Source organism: Dendrobates tinctorius, unplaced genomic scaffold, assembly GCF_039654945.1.
Source record: "Dendrobates tinctorius isolate UK_male_01 unplaced genomic scaffold, ASM3965494v1 ptg000051l, whole genome shotgun sequence".
Lineage (NCBI taxonomy): Eukaryota > Metazoa > Chordata > Amphibia > Anura > Dendrobatidae > Dendrobates > Dendrobates tinctorius.
Window position 1 is genome coordinate 16779084 of NW_027361719.1, and position 26784 is coordinate 16805867.

The window sequence follows — 26784 nt, forward strand, 5'->3', positions numbered from 1 at the left end:
AACACCGTCTGAGCCTGCCTCATGCTGTATAGTCATATATTTTGAATGTGTACGCTATCCATACATGTTATCCGGGGATACGGTACCCTTTCTAACCTTTGTGCAATCACGTGCAATCCATACTGGGCCTAACACCGTCTGAGCCTGCTTCATGCTGTATAGACATATATTTTGAATGTGTACGCTATCCATACATGTTATCCGGGGATACGGTACCCTTTCTAACCTTTGTGCAATCACGTGCAATCCATACTGGGCCTAACACCGTCTGAGCCTGCCTCCTGAGACATATATTTTGAATGTGTACGCTATCCATACATGTTATCCAGGGATACGGTACCCTTTCTAACCTTTGTGCAATCACATGCAATCCATACTGGGCCTAACACCGTCTGAGCCTGCCTCATGCTGTATAGACATATATTTTGAATGTGTACGCTATCCATACATGTTATCCAGGGATACGGTACCCTTTCTAACCTTTGTGCAATCACGTGCAATCCATACTGGGCCTAACACCGTCTGAGCCTGCCTCATGCTGTATAGACATATATTTTGAATGTGTACGCTATCCATACATGTTATCCGGGGATACGGTACCCTTTCTAACCTTTGTGCAATCAAGTGCAATCCATACTGGGCCTAACACCTTCTGAGCCTGCCTCCTGAGACATATATTTTGAATGTGTACGCTATCCATACATGTTATCCAGGGATACGGTACCCTTTCTAACCTTTGTGCAATCACATGCAATCCATACTGGGCCTAACACCGTCTGAGCCTGCCTCATGCTGTATAGACATATATTTTGAATGTGTACGCTATCCATACATGTTATCCAGGGATACGGTACCCTTTCTAACCTTTGGGCAATCACGTGCAATCCATACTGGGCCTAACACCGTCTGAGCCTGCCTCATGCTGTATAGACATATATTTTGAATGTGTACGCTATCCATACATGTTATCCAGGGATGAGGTACCCTTTCTAACCTTTGTGCAATCACGTGCAATCCATACTGGGCCTAACACCGTCTGAGCCTGCCTCATGCTGTATAGACATATATTTTGAATGTGTACGCTATCCATACATGTTATCCGGGGATACGGTACCCTTTCTAACCTTTGTGCAATCACGTGCAATCCATACTGGGCCTAACACCGTCTGAGCCTGCCTCCTGAGACATATATTTTGAATGTGTACGCTATCCATACATGTTATCCAGGGATACGGTACCCTTTCTAACCTTTGTGCAATCACGTGCAATCCATACTGGGCCTAACACCGTCTGAGCCTGCCTCATGCTGTATAGACATATATTTTGAATGTGTACGCTATCCATACATGTTATCCAGGGATTCGGTACCCTTTCTAACCTTTGTGCAATCACGTGCAATCCATACTGGGCCTAACACCGTCTGAGCCTGCCTCATGCTGTATAGACATATATTTTGAATGTGTACGCTATCCATACATGTTATCCAGGGATACGGTACCCTTTCTAACCTTTGTGCAATCACGTGCAATCCATACTGGGCCTAACACCGTCTGAGCCTGCCTCATGCTGTATAGACATATATTTTGAATGTGTACGCTATCCATACATGTTATCCGGGGATACGGTACCCTTTCTAACCTTTGTGCAATCACATGCAATCCATACTGGGCCTAACACCGTCTGAGCCTGCCTCATGCTGTATAGACATATATTTTGAATGTGTACGCTATCCATACATGTTATCCGGGGATACGGTACCCTTTCTAACCTTTGTGCAATCACGTGCAATCCATACTGGGCCTAACACCGTCTGAGCCTGCCTCCTTAGACATATATTTTGAATGTGTACGCTATCCATACATGTTATCCAGGGATACGATACCCTTTCTAACCTTTGTGCAATCACGTGCAATCCATACTGTGCCTAACACCGTCTGAGCCTGCCTCATGCTGTATAGACATATATTTTGAATGTGTACGCTATCCATACATGTTATCCGGGGATACGGTACCCTTTCTAACCTTTGTGCAATCACGTGCAATCCATACTGGGCCTAACACCGTCTGAGCCTGCCTCCTGAGACATATATTTTGAATGTGTACGCTATCCATACATGTTATCCAGGGATACGGTACCCTTTCTAACCTTTGTGCAATCACGTGCAATCCATAATGGGCCTAACACCGTCTGAGCCTGCCTCATGCTGTATAGACATATATTTTGAATGTGTACGCTATCCATACATGTTATCCAGGGATACGGTACCCTTTCTAACCTTTGTGCAATCACGTGCAATCCATACTGGGCCTAACACCGTCTGAGCCTGCCTCATGCTGTATAGACATATATTTTGAATGTGTACGCTATCCATACATGTTATCCAGGGATTCGGTACCCTTTCTAACCTTTGTGCAATCACGTGCAATCCATACTGGGCCTAACACCATCTGAGCCTGCCTCATGCTGTATAGACATATATTTTGAATGTGTACGCTATCCATACATGTTATCCAGGGATACGGTACCCTTTCTAACCTTTGTGCAATCACGTGCAATCCATACTGGGCCTAACACCGTCTGAGCCTGCCTCATGCTGTATAGACATATATTTTGAATGTGTACGCTATCCATACATGTTATCCGGGGATACGGTACCCTTTCTAACCTTTGTGCAATCACATGCAATCCATACTGGGCCTAACACCGTCTGAGCCTGCCTCATGCTGTATAGACATATATTTTGAATGTGTACGCTATCCATACATGTTATCCGGGGATACGGTACCCTTTCTAACCTTTGTGCAATCACGTGCAATCCATACTGGGCCTAACACCGTCTGAGCCTGCCTCCTTAGACATATATTTTGAATGTGTACGCTATCCATACATGTTATCCAGGGATACGATACCCTTTCTAACCTTTGTGCAATCACGTGCAATCCATACTGTGCCTAACACCGTCTGAGCCTGCCTCATGCTGTATAGACATATATTTTGAATGTGTACGCTATCCATACATGTTATCCGGGGATACGGTACCCTTTCTAACCTTTGTGCAATCACGTGCAATCCATACTGGGCCTAACACCGTCTGAGCCTGCCTCCTGAGACATATATTTTGAATGTGTACGCTATCCATACATGTTATCCAGGAATACGGTACCCTTTCTAACCTTTGTGCAATCACGTGCAATCCATACTGGGCCTAACACCGTCTGAGCCTGCCTCATGCTGTATAGACATATATTTTGAATGTGTACGCTATCCATACATGTTATCCAGGGATACGGTACCCTTTCTAACCTTTGTGCAATCACGTGCAATCCATACTGGGCCTAACACCGTCTGAGCCTGCCTCATGCTGTATAGACATATATTTTGAATGTGTACGCTATCCATACATGTTATCCAGGGATACGGTACCCTTTCTAACCTTTGTGCAATCACGTGCAATCCATACTGGGCCTAACACCGTCTGAGCTTGCCTCATGCTGTATAGACATATATTTTGAATGTGTACGCTATCCATACATGTTATCCGGGGATATGGTACCCTTTCTAACCTTTGTGCAATCACGTGCAATCCATACTGGGCCTAACACCGTCTGAGCCTGCCTCCTGAGACATATATTTTGAATGTGTACGCTATCCATACATGTTATCTGGGGATACGGTAACCTTTCTCACCTTTGTGCAATCACGTGTAATCCATACTGGGCGTGAGAACGGCTGGCGAGCTGTTAAGCAAGCTACAGCACCTGTCCAGACAAGTACAGGGATTCCCTAGTGAGGAGACTTATTTGATTGTTTTCAATGTTGGGACAGCAATTTTTGGGGAGCACTATACTCTGGAGAATGATAGATGGGGCCCACCATACACTGGAACATTCCAAAGGTGGACATCAGACACTGGAGCAGCATTTACAGGGCCCATTATACACTAGAGCATTAGAAATGGGGCCCATTATGTTTGGAGCATTATTTGGGCCCATAAGACAGTGGAGCTTCATCCATGGGGACCAACATATACTGTAGCATTATTTGGAGCTCATCATATACTGTTTCAAATATTATATGGGACCAATGATTCTGTATGGAGAAATAGATGGGCCTCGTCATGAGATGTAAAAAGTGAGGTATTTTTCATTGTACTATACCGCTATTTCTCTGCCGTATCGGAGCATGATGAGTTGTGGTATGTGTTAAAGGGGCGCTCTTTCGCCCAGGGCACATGAAAACCTGGAGCCAGCCCTCCCCCCCCACAGTTTGTAGCCAAATAACCCCCATTTTTCAGTGCGTAACTTGTATTATGAAGTTAATTAAGGTTGACAAGCTTAAGAAAGAAGAATTGATGCTTTTGGCATTCAAATGGGCACTGTAGGTGTGTTTCCTGTCCTCCTCTCACTGACGACTTTTATTCCCCATTGACTTACATTGGGTTTCGTGTTTCGGGACGAGCCCGACTTTTCCCTATAATCGGACGATCTTGCTCGACCCGACTTTTGGAAAAGTCGGGTTTCACGAAACGAAACGCGACCCTAAAAAACCAAAAGTCGCTCAACTCTAGTTAGGATCATCAAAACTAATGCAAAGTTCCCATTAACTGTGCTACCGCTTGACAAAATATGTCACCCTCACTTTTGTTAATCTATGCTGAATTAAACAAATCAGAGCAACATCTTACATGCTATACCATATGAAAATCAATATGTGATCCTAAGCAGGAAGTTATTTTATGTGGTCATCAGTCATCAACTGCTTCTATTTTAGAAGTCACCTTTACTCCAAATCTGCAACAGTGTATCCAGCTCAGCAATCTTCTTTGATGTTTGTAAGTTGAAATGCTACAACTTATATGAGCAAAACTTTTCATCAACTTTGGATTTAATGTGAGATTCAGATCAAGTAGAAATGTCTTATGCTCTAACCAAATACCAATGGTTTGTGCCATAGTACACAGTAACAACTAAATAATTTTTAATCAAATACTGAATCTTTGTGCCATAGTACATAGTAACAACTAAATAACTTTTAATCAAATACCGAATCTTTGTGCCATAGTACATAGTAACAACCAAATAACCTGCTTTTGTCATTTGTTTTCCTACTACCTTGACAAATGCAAAGATAACAGATGCTGGTGTCCTCTTATGTAAAGTTCATAGATAATGTCTTATGTAAAGTCCTATGGATCATAAAACTGCCCTTTATATATTATGTAATAGTGCGCTTAACTGAAAAGACACTAAGTAAAATGTAATTGAGCTAAAAATACGTTTATCTTCTCTTTTTCTTTTAAAAGAATCAAGTTAAAGGGAATCTAGTAGCAGGGATCTGTCAACACAGCACAGTTAGGCTACTTTCACACATCAGTTTTCCGCCGTCAGGTGCGATCCGGCATCGCGCCGGAGCGCCGGATGCGACAAATGTTATGTAAAACCGGATGTGATGGATCCGGTTTTCTGCCGGATCCGTCTTGGTCATCAGACCAAAAACCGGATCCGTCTCATCCGTTTTTCCATCCGTTTTCTGCCGGATTACGCCAGATCCGGTTTTTAAAAACGCCCCTTGGGGGCTTCGAAACGGGATTGGCTGCTGAAATCTATATATACCGTGTTCCTACAGCCCATCTTTGACAGGTTGTAGAGGAGAAACTGCATGTTGGAGAGAAGAGAAAGTCACTGGCGAAGATGGATGTTGTGATTGCAAATATTTTGAAGAATGTGGTGGATTTTACAGTGGAGGCGAACCATTTGAGGGTGATTGTTCTGGAGAAGGAGAGAGCGAGACAGCAGCGCATCAGGCATCGTAGACGACGTTTGTGGATCCACCCCATCACAGCCAAGAGAATGACGCGTGGGGTCTATTCTACACTCTGCATGGACCTTACACGAAACCCGTAGAAATTTTTTGGATATGTTCGGATGAAAATGGAAAATTTTGATTACTTGGTGGAGCGCATTGCACACCTCATAAGAAAATCGGACACCTATTGCCGCTTCTCCGTTTCACCCGCAGAGCGTCTGATGGTGACTTTAAGGTAAGCCACATTTATTGGATATGCTCGCATCAGAGCACACTTTCACTGCAATCTTGTTGGTGGTAGTTTGTATCTCTAAGTGTTATAGCTGAGTTTTGGTATGTAATGCTGTGATTTTTAACTAATTTATTGTTTTTTAATTCCCCACAGATTTCTTGCAACTGGAGAATCCCTTTCGTCACTGCATTTCTAGTACAGACTCGGGATTTCAACCATATCTGGAATAGTGAAGTACACATGCCGTGCACTGTGGGACTCCTTAGTTGAAGAGTTTTTACCAGAGCCCACAACAGAGAGGTGGATTGAAATTTCTGAAAAGTTTCTACAGATATGTCAGTTTCCTAACTGCTTGGGCGCTGTGGATGGAAAACATATCCACATTGTAAAGCCAGCAGGTTTGGGATTGGAATATTTCAATTACAAGAAATATTTCTCCATTGTCCTCATGGCCATCGCTGACGCGGAATACAAATTTATTGCTGTTGAAATTGGGGCCTATGGCCGCTCCAATGACTCTCAAGTTTTCAAACTGTCTGCCATGGGGCGTAAACTGTATGGAAACACCTTCTTCTTTAGATATGCCTCCCTCCTTCCATTTTATAAACAATTTTTTCTTCCTTTTTAGCATGTGCTTAAGTTCTGTGTTCATCCATCCTGGTTTCCTTAAATGCTTCCTATTCTTCCCTCTTTTCGGAATTGTTAACAATTGTGCTTTGAGAATTTCATTTTTCAAGATTTCCCATCCTTCCTGGACATTTTTGTCTTTAAGGATATCCAGCCATTGGATCCCTCCAATTCTCTTTCTAAATCCATTAAAATCTGCCTTTCTGAAATCTAACCTTGACGTCTGAGTCTTCACAGGTCTTCCTCCTCTAGTTATCCAATATTCTAAAATAGCATGGTCGCTACCTCCTAGGGTCCCAGCCACTTTTACCTCCTCAACCATTTCATCCCTGTTTATAAGGATTAGATACAAGGTAGCAGTTCCTCTTGTTTTCTCCCCTACCTTTTGGAAGATAAAGTTGTCAGCAAGAGAGGATAAGAATTTCCTTGACCTGTTAGTTTTGCCTGAGAGAGATTCCCAACAAATGTCTGGATAGTTGAAATCTCCCATGACAACTATGTCATATTTTTTGGAGAACTTGGCCATTTGATGCATAAAGAGTTCATCCATATCTTCAGCTTGCACAGGCGGCCTGTAGTAAATGCCTACAATGGTGTCCTTTCCATTGTTCTGTCCTTGTATTCTTACCCAAACAGTTTCCACAGAACTCCTGGTCTCTGAAGCTTCAATCTCTGTGCAGATATACGCGTTTCTAACATACAATGCGACACCTCCTCCTCGTTTATCAAGTCTGTTTCTTGCAAATAAGTTGTATCCTTCTAGTCTTGTATTCCAATCATGTGTATTGTCCCACCAAGTTTCAGTGATTCCAATGACATCATATTTCTTTTCCTGTGTTAGTAGTTCCAATTCTCCTTGTTTGTTGCCCATGCTTTGTGCATTAGTATAGAAACATTTTAGTTTGTGATTGGCTTCTCTTTCTCCAATATTTTTATTATTTAGATTTCTTTTGTCTTTGTTCTTCCTTTCCACTTCTAATAGCAGAATTCTCAATAGCATTTGTCAGGTGTATGGCTTTTTCTGGTCTTTTGCTTCCCTTCCCATGTTGTTCTAGTTTAAAGCTCTCCTTACAAGGGTATCAAGGCGACTTCCAAATACATGTTTTCCAGTCTTCGTAAGGTGCACCCATCTCTAGCAAGTAGTCCATCGTAAAGGTAATTCACTCAGTGATCCATAAATCCAAATCGTTGCTGACAGCACCATCGACGTAGCGTGTTGTTCACCATCGTTCCCAATGGGTCATGTTTTCAGGATTCCCATAGTGTTGCTCAAAAGGAAATCCTGAAAACATGACCCGTGGGTACCACGAGGACTGGAGTTCGGGAAACACTGCTTGACATCAAGCAACGGGAACTGTATATACTTACGCTCTTGAATCTGGGCCCGAGCTTCAAGGTCCTCCCAGCGGTCCACAAGGAGCGAACAGATTTACTCCCAGAGCCATCGGGTCACAATTAGATCAGCATGCCGGCAATCAGCCATATTCCAAAGCGGCTCCCTTTCTCTAACAAGATCGATGAGGTGGTCCACATCACACCCTCCATCCTCACCGTCAGAGTCGGGAGCACGCTGTGAAGGCTGTTAAAGAAAAAGAGAAAAATAAAATAATTAGCCACCACACTTAAAGAAATGAAATAAAAAGTTCAAAAAAACCAAAGCAAAATTATTATACTTACACGCTGGTGACCGCCGCGTCGCTGTCGCCGACGACCCTGGGAGGCACTGTGAGGACCTCTTGGCCGAGCACCAGATTGGAAAGACTAGAAAAGAAAAGCAAAAAAATTATGTGGTTGGATGTTGGCATTTGTTTGCTGTGTGTGGTCTGCAGAACATTGTTTTCTATGTGTTGTGTGTAGTGTGATGTTGTGTTTCTGTGTTTGATGCAGGAAACTTACCAATTGCGAGCCCACTCCAGGTATCTATCCACCCCTTCCTTCTTCTGGGAGCTCCTCTTCAGCTTGTGATTCCTGTTTTGAAATAAAAGCCAATGAATAGACATATATTCCAGAGATGATGGATTTTTTAAATAAAAACTTACCGTCAAACGCTGACGATGTGAGGGAGGGCTCCCAGAAGAAGATGTGGTGTCCTCCTGCTGGCCAGTCTCCACTCCTGATGCTGCTGCTGGTGCTGCTGTTGCTGCTGCCGGTGCTGCTGCATCTATACGGCGTCTTCTGCTGGTGAATAAAGAGAAACAAAGGGCCACTGAATATATTGATATTCCATGGCCATATTTTTGAGGAATGGGGGATTTCATAATTACCGAATGTCATCTGCTGGTGGACTCCCCTCCGCATGGTCACCATGGTCCCTTCGCTCCATTTGGGGTGGTGGTGCTGGTGGTGCAGTAGTCTCCTGCCTTCTCCTGCGGCTGTCGCCTCTCTTGGGTGGCATGTTGGCTGTGGCTGAGGGTCCCACTGTCATGGTTTTATATATGTTTGCTGTGGGCAGGGCTACTGAGCATGCTCAGACCAAAAAAATGGATCCGACCACCGGATCCGGCTTTGGCCGAATCCAGCACATTGCGGGGCTCATAGACTTTCATTGTGTGAAAAAGCCGGAAGTACCGGATCCGGCGGGTCCGGCTTTTTCGCCGGAGACAAAAAATGTTACAGTTGCCGTTTTTTCCAGACGCCGGATTGCGACACATTGCCGGATCCGGCCAAAACTGGACGAAATGCATGACCATCCGGTGTGATCCGGTTTTCGTAAAAATAGCCGGATCGCGCCTGACAGAGAAAAACTGATGTGTGAAAGAGGCCTAAGTCACACATCGCTGGAATCATGGTCTCTCCTCCTACATTATGGCTCTCAGATTACAGAACCAAAACCTTGTGACAGATTCCATTTCAGACTTAGCAATAGTAATGTTATGTGATATACCAAATTACAGTGCCTTGCGAAAGTATTCGGCCCCCTGGAACTTTTCAACCTATTCCCACATATCATGCTTCAAACGTAAAGATACCAAATGTAAATTTCTGGTGAAGAATCAACAAGTGGGACACAATTGTGAAGTTAAACGAAATGTATTGGTTATTTTAAATTTTTGTGCAAAGTCAAAAACTGAAAAGTGGGGCGTGCAATATTATTCGGCCCCTTTAAGTTAATACTTTCTTGTGCCAACTTTTGCTGCGATTTCAGCTGCAAGTCGCTTGGGGTATGTCTCTATCAGTTTTGTACATCGAGAGACTGAAATTTTTGCTGATTCTTCCTTGGCAAACAGCTCGAACTCAGTGAAGTTTGATGGAGATCGTTTGTGAGCAGCAGTTTTCAGCTCTTTCCACAGAATTTCGATTGGATTCAGGTCTGGACTTTGACTTGGCCATTCTAACACCTGGATACATTTATTGTGAACCATTCCATTGTAGATTTAGCTTTATGTTTGGGATCATTGTCTTGTTGGAAGACAAATCTCTGTCCCAGTCTCAGGTCTTTCCCAGACTCCAACAGGTTTTCTTCAAGAATGGTCCTGTATTTGGCTCCATCCATATTCCCATCAATTTTAACCACCTTCCCTGTCTCTGCTGAAGAAAAGCAGCCCCAAACCATGATGCTGCCACCAACATGTTTGACAGTGGGGATGGTGTGTTCAGGGTGATGAGCTGTGTTGCCTTTACGCCAAACATATCGTTTGGCATTGTTGCCGAAAAGTTCACTTTTGGTTTCATCTGACCAGAGCACCTTCTTCCACATGTTTGGAGTGTCTCCCAGGTGGCTTGTTGCAAACTTTAAATGACACTTTTTATGGATATCTTTGAGAAATGGCTTTCTTCTTGCCACTCTTCCATAAAGGCCAGATTTGTGCAGTGTACGACTCATTGTTGTCCTATGGACAGACTGTCCCACAGCAGCTGTAGATCTCTGCAGTTCATCCAGAGTGATCATGGGCCTCTTGGCTGCATCTTTGATCCGTCTACTCCTTGTTTGAGATGAAAGTTTAGAGGGTCTTGTAGATTTGCAGTGGTATGATATGCCTTCCATTTCAATATGATGGCTTGCACAGTGCTCCTTGGGATGTTTAAAGTTTTGGAAATCATTTTGTATCCAAATCCAGGTTTAAACTTCTCCACAACAGTATCACGGACCTGCCTGTTGTGTTCCTTGGTCTTTATGATGCTCTCTATGCTTCAAACAGAACCCTGAGACTATCACAGAGCAGGTGCATTTATACGGAGACTTGATTACACACAAGTGGATTATATTTATCATCATTAGTCATTTAGGACAACATTGGATCATTCAGTGATTGACAATGAACTTCTGGAGTGAGTTTGCTGCACTGAAAGTAATGGGGCCGAATAATATTGCACGCCCCGCTTTTCAGTTTTTGACTTTCCACAAAAAAATTAAAATAACTAATAAATTTACTTCAACTTCGCAATTGTGTTCCAATTGTTGTTGATTCTTCACCAAAAATTTACAGTTGGTAGCTTTATGTTTGAAGCATGATATGTGGGAAAAGGTTGAAAAGTTCCAGGGGGCCGAATACTTCCTCTGCGCAGCTCCGAGGGTCTCCTTCCCTGCTGGCCCCAAGATCCAAGATGGCCACGGGGGCCTTCGGGGGTCTGCAGGGAGGCAGCTTTCTCAGTGCCTGCAGAGGGCAGGCACGGAGGAAGCCTGTGCAGCGCCTGTCAGACCACTGATCTAACAGAGTGCTGTCCAAACTGTCAGATCTGTGATCTGACACATTACAGTGATGTCCCCCCGGGACAATAAAATAAAGTAAAAAAAAAATGTGTAAAAACAATTAATAAGAAATCTCTAAATAAATAAAGAAAAAAATATTCCCTAATAAATTCATTTTTTGGAAATAAAAAAAAAACAATAAAAGTACACATATTTAGTATCGCCTTGTCCGGAACGACCCGCCCTATAAAACTGTCCCACTAGTTAACCCCTTTAGTGAACCCCTTAAAAAATAAAAAACAAAGCAAAAAACAATGCTTTATCATCATACTGCCAAATAAAAAGTGCAATAACGCGCGATCAAAAAGAAAGATATAAATAACCATGGTACCACTGAAAACGTCCTCTTGTCCCGCAAAAAACGAGCTGCCACACAGTGTCATCTGTGAAAAAATAAAAACGTTATAGCTCGCAGAATAAAGCGATGGAAAAATAATTATTTTTCATATAAAATTGTTTTCATTGCATAAAAGCGCCAAAACATAGAAAAAGACATAAATGAGGTATCACTGTAATCGTACTGACCCGAAGAATAAAACCGCTTCATTAATTTTACCACACGCAGGACGGTGTAAACGCACCCCCCAAAAAGAAATTCATGAAATGCTGGTTTTTGTTCATTCTGTGTCCCAAAAATTGGAATAAAAAGCGATCAAAAAATGTCACGTACCCGAAAATGGTACTAATAGAAATGTCAACTTGTCTTGCAAAAAATAAGACCTTACATGACTCTGAGGGTCAAAATATGGAAAAATTGTAGCTCTCAAAATGTGGTGAAGCAAAAACTGTTTTTACAATAAAAAGCGTCTTTTAACGTATGACAGCTGCCAAACATAAAAACCCACTAAAAAGAGTAAATCAAACCCCCCGTTATCACCCCCTTTAGTTAGGTAAAAATAATAAAATTTAAAAAAAATGTATTTATTTCCATTTTCCCATTAGGGGTAGGACTACAGTTAGGGCTAGGACTAGGGTTAGGGGTGTGTTGGGGTTAGGGTTGGAGTTAGAATTGGGGGGGTTTCCACTGTTTAGGCACATCAGGTGCTATCCAAACGCAACATGGCGTCTGATCTCAATTCCAACCAATTCTGCATTGAAAAAGTCAAACGGTGCTCATTCCCTTCCAAGCTCTGCCATGGGCCCAACTAGTGGTTTACCCCCACATATGGGGTATCAGCCTACTCAGGAGAAATTGCACAGCAACTTTTGGGGTTCAATTTCTCCTGTTACCCTTGGGAAAATAAAAATTGGGGACTAAAAGATCATGTATGTGAAAAAATACGATTTTTTCATTTTCACGCCAGGGACTTATAAACTTCTATGAAGCACTTAGGGGTTCAAAGTGCTCACCACACATCTAGATAAGTTCATTATGGGGTCTGCTTTCCAAAATGGTGTCACTTATGGGGGGTTTCTACTGTTTAAGCACATCAGGGGCTCTCCAAAAGCGACATGGCATCCGATCTAAATTCCAGCCAATTTTGCATTGAAAAGTCAAACGGCGCTCCTTCCTTTCTGAGCTCCGCCATGTGCCCAAACAGTGGTTTACCTGCATATATGGGGTATGAGCGTATTTAGGACAAATTGTACAACAGCTTTTGTGGACTGATTTCTCCTGTTACTCTTGGTAAAATAAAACAAATTGGATCTGAAGTAAATTTTTTGTGAAAAAAAGTAAAATGTTCATTTTTTTAAACATTCAAAAAATTCCTGTGAAGCACCTGAAGGGTTAATAAACTTTTTGAATGTGGTTTTGAGCACCTTGAGGGATGCAGTTGTTAGAATGGTGTCACTTTTGGATATTTTCTAACATAGACACCTCAACGTGACTTCAAATTTGATGTGGTCCCTAAAAAAAATGAGAAATTGCTAGTCAACTTTTAACCATTATAACTTCCTAACAAAAAAATTTTGGTTCCAAAATTGTGCTGATGTAAAGTAGACATGTGGGAAATGCTATTTATTAACTATTTTGTGTCACATATTTCTCTGTTTTAAGGGCATGAAAATTCAAAGTTGGAAAATTGCAACATTTTCAAAATTTTCGCCAAATTTCCATTTTTTCACAAATAAACGCAAGTTATATGAATGAAATTTTATGACTAACATGAAATGCAATATGTCATGAAAAAACAATGTCAGAATCACCGGGATTCATGGAAGTGTTCCAGATTTATTACCTCATAAAGGGACAGTGGTCAGAATTGTAAACATTTTCCTGGTCTTTAACATGCAAACCACCCTTGGGGGTAAATGGGTTCAATAAAATGTTCCTGTGCTGTGATAATCTTATAACTATGACCCTGCTATGTACTGTGTAATGGCGGTGTCTGACTGTACTGGAACATAGAATCATAGAATGTCAGAGTTGGAAGGGACCTCCAGGATCATCGTGTCCAGCCCCCCTGCTCAATGCAGCACAGGATTCACTAAATTATCTGAGATGTCCAGCCTCTGTTTGAAAACTTCCATTGAAGGAGAACTCACCACCCCCAGTGTCAGAGTGTTCCACTTATTGATCACCCTCACTGTCAAAAAGTGTTTTCTAATATCTAATCTGTATCTTCCTCCTTTCAGTTTCATTCCATTGCTTCCAGTGTTTCAATGTGGAAATGATAAAAAGGATGACATCACTTCAGAATATTTGTACACAGCTTTGAAATCTCATCTTAGCCTTCTTTTTTGCAAGCTAAACATTCCCAGATCCTTTAACTGTTCCTCACAGGACATAATCTGCAGTCCCCTCATCATCCTGGTAGCTCTTCTCTGAACTTGCTCCAGTTTTTCAATGTCTTATTAAAATGTGGTGCACAGAACTGGACATAGTATTCCAGATGAGGTCTGACCAAGGAGGAGTAGTGGGGGATAATTACATCACATGGTGTAAACTCTATGCTTCTCTTAATACATCCTAGAACTTTGTTTGCCTTTTTTGCTGTTGCATCACACTGCTGACTCATCTGCAGTCTGTGATCTATTAGTATACCCAAATTTTTTTCACGCATGCTGTTGCTTATTTCTATTTCTCTCAGTCTATAGATCTAATTTTCGTTTTTTCTTTCCCAGATGTAGATTCTTGCATTTCTCTCTGTAATTACCATTCTATTAGCTGTTGCCCATTGTTCAAGCTTATCTAGATCCTTATGAATCCTTTCTCTGCAAATTTGATTAGTTTACCTTCAGTTCCCTTATCTAGATCATTTATAAAAATGTTTGTGATACCCCACTTAAAACACTCTTCCAGTTGGATGTGCAACCAATTTTTACCACTCTTTGAGTATGATCACCGAGCCAGTTATGAATCCACTGTAGCATTGTCAATCCCATATTTGGTCATTTTCTTCAATAAGGATAGTATGAGATACTTTATCAAATGCTTTGCTGAAGTCGAAATATACTATATCTACAGCATTTCCCTAATCCACCCATTCAGTGATTCCATTCTAAAAGGAAATTAGATTAGTCTGGCATGACTTCTTTGCTACAAACCCATGTTGGCTCTGGTTAATTACTGTATTCTTATCCACGTACTTACATACAGGCTGTTTAATAATTTGTTCAAAGATCTTTCCTGGTTTAAAATAAGGCTTACTGGCCTGTAATATTTTTGGCTCCATCTTCTTTCCTTTTTTAAGATAGGGACATTATTTGCCCTTCTCCAATCTTCTGGGACGTCTCCTGTTCTCCAAGATTTTTTAGTGGTTCTGCAAATTCTTCTGCTAACTCTTTCAGCACCCTAGGATGTAATTCATCTGGACCAGGAGATTTAAATTAATTTAATTTAGCTAAATGTTCCTTCATCATCTCTCTGTTTATAGAAATTGTGTATTTTTTTTATTCTTTCGATGGCACTGTGAAGATCCGTTTATTGTTACAATGACCCCGACGAACGTTTCACCTTCAGCTTATTCCTTTGAAACAGGTTGACTGAAATACCTGAAATAAAAAATCCTTTAATATACTTCCATTTAGATCTTCATTGCCTATGATCAGCGTGGATAAACCACATTTGGCTCCTTTTTTATTTCCTCTTTCCTGAAAGTGCAAAAACACTGCCCACACTTTCAGCAACAGATAGGACATAACTGGATAATTTTTGAGGAAGTTTTACTTGATCAAATTAAGAACACGTACCTACCTCAATTGTATTTCACCATGTGATTTTAAAGGATGCAATAAAGGTTATGATTTATCCATATTTTATCAGCGACCTCAGCATCTTGGATTTTCTATGGCTTTGAATCTTGTGGGGGTCTAACCGAGACAGCACGGAACTAACAGTGAAGCATGAGAACCATTCTTGGACTAAGAAAATTAAACACATGCACCAGGCAGGGGATGTTCATCAATCCGGATAGGGCCAGAGATGCTACCAAATTTTGTCTGCTATCGCACACCAACAAGCCGAGCTTGAGGTTCAGCAGCACCAACCACTCATCTGTCTGTTCTTTGATCCCAGTCCACAGTTCTTGTACAGTGAAGTGCAGTACGTGTGCCGACTGGGGGGTGGTCCCTTTCGGCTGCTGAACAGACTGGAGACAGACGCAGAAATCCGTTCAATCAGGTCCAACTTTATTGGGTGTCCTCTTGACATCCACAGCAAACACGACAGCTTCTGCTCCCTGGCCTGGGTACCTGTCACCTCCCTTCTGCTCTTGTTCGGCGAAGACCCCTTGGTTCCTTCACTGCGGCTGCCGTTAGGCCCACGGCCACAGCGCTTCCCCAACCGAGTCTGCTTGCTGTAACACTTACTCACTCTTCGGTGTCCAGCCGTCCAGTACCCCAGGCCTCTGTTAGTCACTGCCGCTCTGTCCTGCAGCCGTCCTCTCAGGGCCACCCCCCTCTCTGAGTATCCATTTCTCTCTCTCTTCTATCTTTCCTGAGCTCTTCCTCCATCCACTCCTAAGCTCTTCTCACTTCTCTCCTCCTCCTGGGTGTCTGCCCTCCCCTGGGACTCTCCTTCCTTTTTATCTCCTCCTTCTGGAAAGCCCCTTCCCAGTCCCGTGACTCCGCCCACCATGACTCTGCGATTTCCCTAGCCTAAGGCTGTTATTGAGTCCTTTTCTCACTGCTCTCTGTCTCAATCTTGTGGCCAAAACCCGGCACTACGTTGTCCTGTACTAATTCCAGGTGTTATCCATACACAGAATCATAGAATCGTAGAGTTGGAAGGGACCTCCTGGGCCATCTGGTCCAACCCCCTGCTCAAAGCAGGATTCGCTACATCATCCCAGTCAGATGTCTGTCCAGCCTCTGTTTGAAGACTTCCATTGAAGGAGAACTCACCACTTCTCGTGGCAGCCTGTTCCACTCATTGATCACTCTAACTGTCAAAAAGTTTTTTCTAATATCTAATCTGTATCTAATCTGTATCTCCTCCCATTCAGTTTCATCCCATTGCTTCTAGTCTTTCCTTGTGCAAATGAGAATAAAGTTGATTCTTCTACAATGTGACAGCCCTTTAGATATTTGTAGACAGCTATTAAGTCTCCTCTCAGTCTTCTCTTTTGCAAACTAAATATTCCCAAATCCTGCAACCTTTCCTCATAAGACAGGGTTTGCAGACCGGTCACCATTCTGGTCGCTCTTTTCTGAACTTGCTCCAGTTTGTTGATGTCTTTTTTAAAATGTGGTGCCCAAAACTGGACACAATATTCCAGATGAGGTCTGACCAAAGAGGAGTAGAGGGAAATAATGACTTCACGTGATCTGGACTGTATGCTTCTGTTAATACATCCTAGAATTGCATTTGCCTTTTTTGCTGCTGCATCACACTGTTGACTCATATTCAGTCTGTGATCTATTAGTATACCCAAGTCTTTTTCACATGTGCTGTCACTTAGCCCTATTCCTCCCATTCTGTATATGCTTTTTTCATTTTTATTGCCCAAATGTAGTACTTTGCATTTCTCCCTGTTAAAAACCATTCTGTTAGTTGCTGCCCACTTCTCCAGTTTATTTATATCTTTTTGAATCCTCTCTCTCTCTTCTCTAGTATTAGCTATCCCTCCTAGCTTTGTGTCATCAGCAAATTTAATCAGTTTACCCTCAATTCCTTCATCTAAATCGTTGACAAAGATGTTGAACAATACAGGGCCCAGGACAGAGCCCTGTGGTACCCCAGTCGAGACATTCTTCCAACTGGATGTGCAGCCATTTGCGACCACTCTTTGGGTCCGATCACTAAGCCAGTTATGAATCCACCTAACAGTTGCCTTGTCCATTCCATGCTTAGTCATTTTTTCAATAAGGATTGTATGAGAGACTTTGTCAAATGCTTTGCTGAAGTCAAGATATACTATATCTACAGCATTTCCTTGATCCACCCAATCAGTGATTCCGTCATAGAAGGAAATTGAGTTAGTCTGACATGACTTATTAGTTACTAACCCATGCTGACTCTGTTTAATCACTTTATTCTTATCCAGGTACTGACATACATGTTGTTTAATAATTTGTTCAAAGATCTTTCCTGGTATAGAAGTCAGACTCACCGGCCTATAGTTGCCTGGGTCCACCTTCTTCCCCTTTTTGAAGATAGGAACAACATTTGCTCTTCTCCAGTCTTCTGGCACTTCTCCTGTTCTCCAAGAATTTTCAAAGATTATGGAGAGGGGTTCAAAAATTTCTTCTGCTATCTCCTTCAGTACTCTGGGGTGTAATTCATCTGGACCTGGAGACTTGAATTCATTTAGGTTAGCTAAGTGTTTCCTCACTATCTTTCTGTTTATAGATATCCTGGATTCTTCTATTCCCTTAATAGGACAGTGAAGAACAGTTGATGTTACATTTCCTTTCTGAGAGAAAACAGATGCAAAATAGGAATTTAAAAGTTCAGCCTTCTCAACATCTTGTCTTACCATTTCATCATTTTCATCCTGTAAAAATCCTATAGCATCTTTGACTTTTCTTTTACTTTTGACATATCCCCAAAATCCTTTATTATTGCTTTTGACATCTCTTGCAAGCCTCAATTCATTTTCAGCTTTAGATAATCTGATTTGTGCCCTGCAGGTTCTGAAGACAGCATTATATTCTTCTTTAGATATGCCTCCCTCTTTCCATTTTATAAACATTTTTTTATTCCTTTTTAGCATGTGCTTAAGTTCTGTGTTCATCCATCCTGGTTTCCTTAAATGCTTCCTATTCTTCCCTCTTTTCGGAATTGTTAACAACTGTGCTTTGAGAATTTCATTTTTCAAGATTTCCCATCCTTCCTGGACATTTTTGTCTTTAAGGATATCCAGCCATTGGATCCCTCCAATTCTTTTTCTGAATCCCTTAAAATCTGCCTTTCTGAAATCTAACCTTGACGTCTGAGTCTTCACAGGTCTTCCGCCTCTAGTTATCCAAAATTCTAAAATAGCATGGTCGCTACCTCCTAGGGTCCCAGCCACTTTTACCTCCTCTACCATTTCCTCCCTGTTTATAAGGATTAGATCCAAGGTAGCAGTTCCCCTTGTTTTCTCCCCTACCTTTTAGAAGATAAAGTTGTCAGCAAGAGAGGATAAGAATTTCCTTGACCTGTTAGTTTTGCCTGAGAGAGATTCCCAACAAATGTCTGGATAGTTGAAATCTCCCATGACAACTATGTCATATTTTTTGGAGAACTTGGCCATTTGATGCATAAAGAGTTCATCCATATCTTCAGCTTGCACAGGCGGCCTGTAGTAAATGCCTACAATGGTGTCCTTTCCATTGTTCTGTCCTTGTATTCTTACCCAAACAGTTTCCACAGAACTCCCAGTCTCTGAAGCTTCAGTCTCTGTGCAGATATACGCGTTTCTAACATACAATGCGACACCTCCTACCCATTTATCAAGTCTGTTTCTTGCAAATAAGTTGTATCCTTCTAGTCTTGTATTCCAATCATGTGTATTGTCCCACCAAGTTTCAGTGATTCCAATGACATCATATTTCTTTTCCTGTGTTAGTAGTTCCAATTCTCCTTGTTTGTTGCCCATGCTTTGTGCATTAGTATAAAAACATTTTAGTTTGTGATAGGTTTCTCTTTCTCCAATATTTTTATTAATTAGATTCTTTTGTCTTTATTCTTCTTAAAAAGCATAGTGCACATCATCTTTTACATGTTCTTTCCACATCAGACAGGTCCATATGTTAGTCCACCCCCTACAGTAGGATCTGTCCTGAAAACAGAACAGTTTCATAACAGCCTGATGGTGTTTCCCTCTGGATGTGCTGAAGTTGGTGGTGCAGGTCTTACTGCGAGCAGATGATGAGGTAGTGGAGGAAGCTGAGTAGGAGGAAGAGGCAACCTGGACAAAAGTAAATCCAGCAATACTCAGTGGTGGTAGAACAGGTAATCATTAGTGATGAGCGAACATGCTCGCCACTAGTCGGTACTTGTCCGAGTATCGCTATACTCGTGGTACTCGGAAAGCACCGAGCATCTCTGGGATTATTCGGCAGAAGCTGGGGTCTATGCCTTGCAAGTTTGGCGCTCTTTAGAGCGCCAATCAACATGCAGGGATTGTCTGCCATGCACTGTAATGCCGCAGCCATCTTTGTTGTGGTATTACAGTGATTGGCTGGCAGCACAGCATCATCAAGTGTATAAGAGACCTGCCGCCATCCTGCTCATCACAGTCACGTCCAGAATCAGACAGTGTAGGGAAAGCTGCTGCTGCGATAGGGCCAAATTTGTGATTTTATTACTTAGTGTGGGTATACCATCATTGAATCCACATATCCAGCTAAACCAACAGTCTTTCTAAGGACTAATTACGTGGTATATAGATTGCAGTGCTAGGTAGGCAGGGAGCATATGTGCGTATATACACATCAGTGCAAGGCATGCAGGCACTGTATGCGGGTATATAGATATCATTGAATTCATCAAAAGGGTCCATTACTGTCTGCTGCTGCCTATTACATGTATACCTATCTCCAGGTATCAGTGTCTATTCTAGGAATAATTTTTTTGAACCTTAATCCTGATTATTCTATTCCAAAGCAATCCAGAGCCCCTTTTTTTCTCCATTTGCTTGTTAACACTGCAGACTGCAGCCAGATCCTTTTAATACTACAGCGTGAAAATCCAGCAATTTTAAACGGCTTTGCCCATCCCAGGCATCACATCTGAGTGTGCAGAAAATACTTGCATATTTTGTGGTACTGTAGTATTTTTTGGAGTGTCTTATAAAATTTTGCTGACAAAAGATTTTTAGCTGCCCAAAAAATATTTATCTGCCCAAAAAATATTTAGCTGCTTAAAAAATATTTAGCTGTCAAAAAAATATTTTGCTGGTAAAAAAAATATTTAGCTGCCCAAAAAATATTTAGCTACAGTTCATCTATTTAACACTGTGTTTTGTCCGCCACACGCATTGTATATCATTGCGCTAAATATTTTACAATTTCAATCCTCCAAAGAATTTTTTTGCAGTTTCATATCCTATTTATTGACACAATTTTGGTGGCAAAAAAAATACAAAGTATAGGCCACATATTTAACAATGTGCTATTTCCGTCAGACGCCTGATCTATCTCTGGGCTACAAATTTTGGCTGGAGTGGGAGTGGGAGTGGGAGAGAGAGAAGGAGAGGGAGAAGAGAGAGAGAGAAGAGAGAGAGATTTTACCGCCTCTGGGGTTAAAATTCATGCCAGATGTGTTTACAGTCTTCCACTCACTGCCGACTTTTCTCCCCATTGACTTGCATTGGGTTTCGTGTTTCCCGACTTTTCCCGACTTTTCCTTATAGTCGGCCGATTTCGTTCGACTCGACTTTTGAGAAAGTCGGGTTTCATGAAACTCGACTCGACCCTAAAAAAGGCAAAGTTGCTCATCTCTATTGAGCAGACTTGTATCTCCGTCAGACGCCTGCTCTATCTGTGGGCTACAAATTATGACATTTCAGGCCTCCATTCTACTGTTTTTGCTGAGTCTTACCCTAGTTATTGACACCACATTTTTACCTACAGTACAGATATTTTAAAGTGTGGTTTTCCCACACATGGATCACATACAAGTTCGCTACCAATTCAGCCATTTTTAGTGAACATGGAAAAAATATTGTTGTCAATTTAAAATGGGCAAGGCGCATGGCAAGGGACGGGAAGGTGGACGTGATGGTGATGGTGCATGTAGACGCCGAGGCCATGGGCAAGCTGACATTGTCCCACAACAAACACCCACATCTTCTCACTCGACTTTCATGACCCAATTACTAGGGGCCTGCAGCAGGACATCACTATTGAAAACAGAGCAGTATGAAGCGGTTGTTGGTTGGTTAGCGGATAATGCTTCCGGTCAGTTTGCCACCACCACTACCACTTTGTCTTCCACATGGTCAAGTCTGAGTAGCTGTGAATCTGGACCACATATTCCTCATCCTGATCCTCATTCCTCCCACCATGGCCAGTGCCCGGAGCCAACTGATCCCACACTTGGACACTCCAAAGAGCTGTTTATTTTTTCATTTATAGATTCGGGCCTCTCGACCAGTCCACTTGTAGTGGGGCAAGATGAGATCGCATGTAGCGATGCCCAAATATTTGAGCAAGCACGGTCACACGAAGGCAACAGTGGGAACGTGTCACAAGAGGTGGACGATGATGAGACACAATTACCAGAAAGTCAGGAGGAGGACCAGGGTGCGGAAGTGGAATCCGAGGTGGTGGATGATATGTTAACTGACCGAACCTGGCAGGAGGACATGCAGAGCAAGGACAGCAGCACACAGGGGGAGGATGGCATAGCATACCAACAGGCAGGAAGAAGCAGTGTGGTGGCCGTAGACAGAAGGCGGGCAACCGTTTCTTGTAAATCCAGCATGATGGAAGTTGGCAGTACAACTGTTAGGTCTTCCCGAGTCTGGTTGTTTTTTAAAGACTCTGCCGATAACCCCTAACAGGGGTAGCAAAACTAATAGCCTGACCACCACCAGCATCAGGCACATGGCAGCAAAGCATCTGACTTTGTGGGCCAAACTCCAGGCTCCAGGAACAGTGTCTGTGGGTGAAAATTCTGCTTCTTCCACTGTTGTGCAATCCCCTGTCCACAGTGCATGCAAAGATGCCTCCTGCCCTGCACCTGTCGATGGAAAGGATTTGTGAGCAGAAGAGGGATGTTGTTGACTATCAGCATCAACAAGGCCGTCGTTATTCAGGTCAGACTCCACACATAAGACCTCAGGAGTGGACATGGATATCAGACATATGTACCATCCTCCAAAACTTTGTGGAATCCACCAAGATGGTGAGCGGCAATGACACTATAATTAACATCACCATCCTGATTGTCTGCATTCTGAAAAGCTTTCTGCTCACAATGAAAGAGGATGCATTGCAGGCAGAGCACAATGACATAGAGCAAGGAAGCATATAGGGTGATTACACACAGCCCAGCCTCATGTGATCCCAACGTGGATTGGTTGACAATGTGATCCCAACGTGGATTGGTTAACAATGAGGAAGAGGAGGAGGAAGAACAGGAGCTACTTTCATGCTCTATAGACTGTTCTACAAGCACAACTGTCATACCGTCTGTTCAGCATGGATGGCCTAAGGACAGGAAGGAAGAGGAGCAGGAGGAGGAGGACACCATGGTCCGTCGTCCTGTTGGTGAGGACACGGAAGGCATGCCTGTTACCAGTCTGGCACGCATGGCTGACTTTATGTTGCGCTGCCTTTCCTGTGACCCTCGCATTATGAAAATTTACGGTGACACTCATTACTAGTTGGTGACACTTCTAGACCTACGCTACAAGTAGAACTTTCCATCTCTTCTTCCAGAGGCAGACAGGTCTATTAAAATGGTGCAGCACCGGAGGGCCCTTGTTGCGAAATAGTGCAGTACCAGAGGGCCCTTGTTGCGGAATTATTAAAAAAATTCCCATCTGAAAATGCTGACGGCAGATGTCATAGTTTATTAGACAACCAAGGAGTACCTGCAAGAGAGACACAACTCCAATCCTGCAAAGGCAGGGGAACACTGGCAAAGTTCTCGAACAGTTTTCTCAGACCCTCTCATCGCCGTGGCCCTGAGGTGTGGGGTACTGCACAAGAAATGGAATGTTTTGGAAGATGGTGAGGGAGTACCTTGCTGACCGTACCAACGCCCTCCGTGATTCCTCTGTGCCTTTTAATTATTGGCTAATCAAGCTGGACAAGTGGCATGAACTGGCTCTCTACGCCATGGAGGTCCTGGCCTGCCCTGCCGCTAGCGTTTTGTCAGAGCGGGTTTTTAGTGCCGCTGATGGAATTATAACTGAAAATGCAGACAGGCTGACTCTTATAAAATTGAACAAGGGCTGGATTGTGCCAGACTTCTCTACACCACAGAATGATAACAGTGAAACATTGCCTCCAATACAATGTCTTTTTTTGGAGGTGTATTCCCATGCACCTCTTCACACCTAAACATAGGTATACCCTTCCTGATTTTGGCTATTAGGTGTCATCCTTCTCCTTCTCCTCATCCTCATCATCTACCAGACCACCACCACTAGAACATGAGGGTGACCTTGTTCCGTGCTGTTACAGCCACTCTAGTTTCTTGAAAGAGTGTTTATGACGCCCGTCAAAAAATGTTTTAAAAATATGTACCTCACAGGGGGAAATGTTTGTCAGCCCATACATTTAGTGTATGGGTATTCCAAGTAAAAGAGACCCGCTCCTTTACAATGGGAACATTTTTTTATGAGACCTTCCTCCACATCTCTTTCAAGGGGCATTGGAGTACCTCCTGATTTTTGGCAGGCCTTGCATTCAACACATAGGTAAACACTATGGGAGACTCACTTCCTAATAATGGGAAAATTGTTTTCATGAGGCCCACCTCTATGACTTTTCCAAGGGTTATTGTGATGCATGAAACTTTGGAGAAAGGCAGGCCTTGCATTCAATACATAGGCAAACACAATGGGAGACACACTTTCTTCTAATGGGAACATTTGTGTCATGAGGCACTCAAGTACGTCTGTTGAAAGGCTTATTGTGGTGCGTGTTACTTTGGTCCAGGGCAGGCCTTGCATTCAATGCATAATCAGACAGTATCGGAGTACCAAACGAATAATGTGAAGTGGGTTTTCCTGTGGCCATCCAGTACGAGTGTTCAAAGGCTTATTGGGGTGCGTGTGAATTTGGTGCAGTGCAGGCCTTGCATTCAGTGCATAGACTAACAGTATGGCAGTACCAAAAGAATAATGTGAACTTGTTTTTCCTGTGGCCATCCAGTACATGGGTTCACAGCCTTATTGGGATGTATGTAACTTTGTGGGTGGGCGGGCTTTGCATTCATTGCATAGGCTAACAGTATGGCAGCCCCAAATGAAAAATAATGGGAACTTTTGTTTCATGTGGCCATCCAAGACATCTGTTCCAAGGGTTACTGGGGTGCGTGTAACTTTGGGACAAGGCAGCCCTTGCATTCATTGCATAGGCAAACACTATGAGAGACCCACTGTCTCATAATGGGGTATTGGGGTGCGTCTTAATTTTTGGCAGCCCAGCCACTCAATGCATAGGCAATAACAGTATAGGAGACCCACTGTTTAATAATGGACCTTTAATAATAGTAATGCCAACTGATGCCCCTATAAAAATAGGCTTTGTGACTTTAAGAAACACTCCTTCATAAAAGAAACAAGATGTGTCTACCACGTGGCCAGGTTGTTAAATGCTAAAATGACATTTCCCAGTAAATGCATTTGCATTGGTTGAAAGCAATGGTAACTTAACTTTGAAAAATGCATCAAAAACGCTATGTGTGAACATAGCCAAAGTGGTGGAGGAACTTTTTTGGGGGGTTATTTCTTTGGCCTTACATACAAATTATTACCCTGGAAAGAATGTCCCTTAACATATTTCCCTGTAAAATCCATTTTGGTTTCTTTTTTGTATGTTTTACTGTGCGCCTGTAAAAGTGGCATCACACTCTGACAACATTGGCCAGAGCAGTGACCTAGGAGTCAGAAATGTGTCCATGGGCCTTCCTCATGATGTTCCCATGTCATTTGTGCACTGTTCCCATACATTTCTGACGTTTTGATACCCTAGAAAGACGTCTGGGGGGGTTGTGCAAAAAGCTCGGATTTCCCATAGACTAACATTGGGCTCGGTGCTAGGGTCGAGTACCCAAATATTCCAAATTGCTCGACCAGAGCAACGAGCACCCCAGAATTTTAGTGCTCAATCATCACTAGTGATCATCAGTGTCAGATGTGACCAAAGGACGTCCACTTCTATGCCTTTCTGTGACTCTTCCAGTCTCTCTGTATTTCTGTTGCAACTGGCTGTTGACACTCTGTCACACTCTAAGCTCAGTGGCCACTTATGTCTGAGAACATCTTGCTTGAAGCCTCACAATAGCAACGCACTGCTTGTTCTGCCCATTCATGAACAGCAAGCTAAAATTCATAGCGTAGTACCAGTTACAGCCTTTAGAGGTCATTAGTTACTCATTTATCTTGCTTCCGTGTACAAGCGAGAATTTCTCCTTTAAGGAATAGTGTGTTCTGCATAGAACCGTCCCCTCTGGAGTTTAGGCCACGCCCCCAGCAGTCACGTGCTTCAGGTCCTGCTGTTCTGAAGTACGCACCTACTCGGCGGCTGCCTGGCTCAGTGAACAAGTGCAGTGCGGTGTTCCTGACACTTACAGACTACAAGAAAAGTGGGTTACATATGGTTCACGGTATAAGCAAACTCATAATGTACCATTCCCTCCTTTCACTGTATTTGTTGATTTTGTCACCCAACAAGCAAAGATCAGAAATGACCCTAGTTTTCATTTCACTCTGTCATGTTCCACTACCCCCAGTGTCAAACCCAGTAGGACACCCGTGGCAGTCCACAAAACTAATATTGTCTCCACAGGTCTTCCTCACAATACAAGTAAGCCCCCTCCAGAAGAGTACAAACCTCAAGATCTCAGCAAGCAGTGTCCTCTACACAGGAAACTGTCAGGAACACCGCACTGAACTTGCTCACTGAGCCAGTGTGTGTGTCCTGAGTAAAGCGAACTGTGCTCAAAGATACCTATGGAGCAGGCAGCAGCCGAGTAGATGCTTACTTCAGAACAGCAGGACCTGAAGCATGTGACTGCTAGGGGCGTGGCCTAAACTCCAGAGAGCAAGGAGCTGCAAGAGAACTCCTAGCTGGTTAACTGCGAGACAAATTTACCAAGGGGCATAGACAGGGAGGATAGTCAGGACATAGCCAATGAGTCATACACAGAGATAGCTGCAAGGTACAAGAGGGGCGAGCAGAGTAGTCAGATCACAGGCAATGAGTCATACACAGAGAGGGTAGCGCAGTACAGAATTAACAGGCAAACTCACAACGGGGAACAGAACTGGGTCAGAACCATATAAACAAGCTATAACAATGAACAGGCACAGGCACACAGAGGTCACCACACTCGGCCAAAGGCAAAAGTATAATTGACAGGGATTGGAGCTTCCCAGGGGT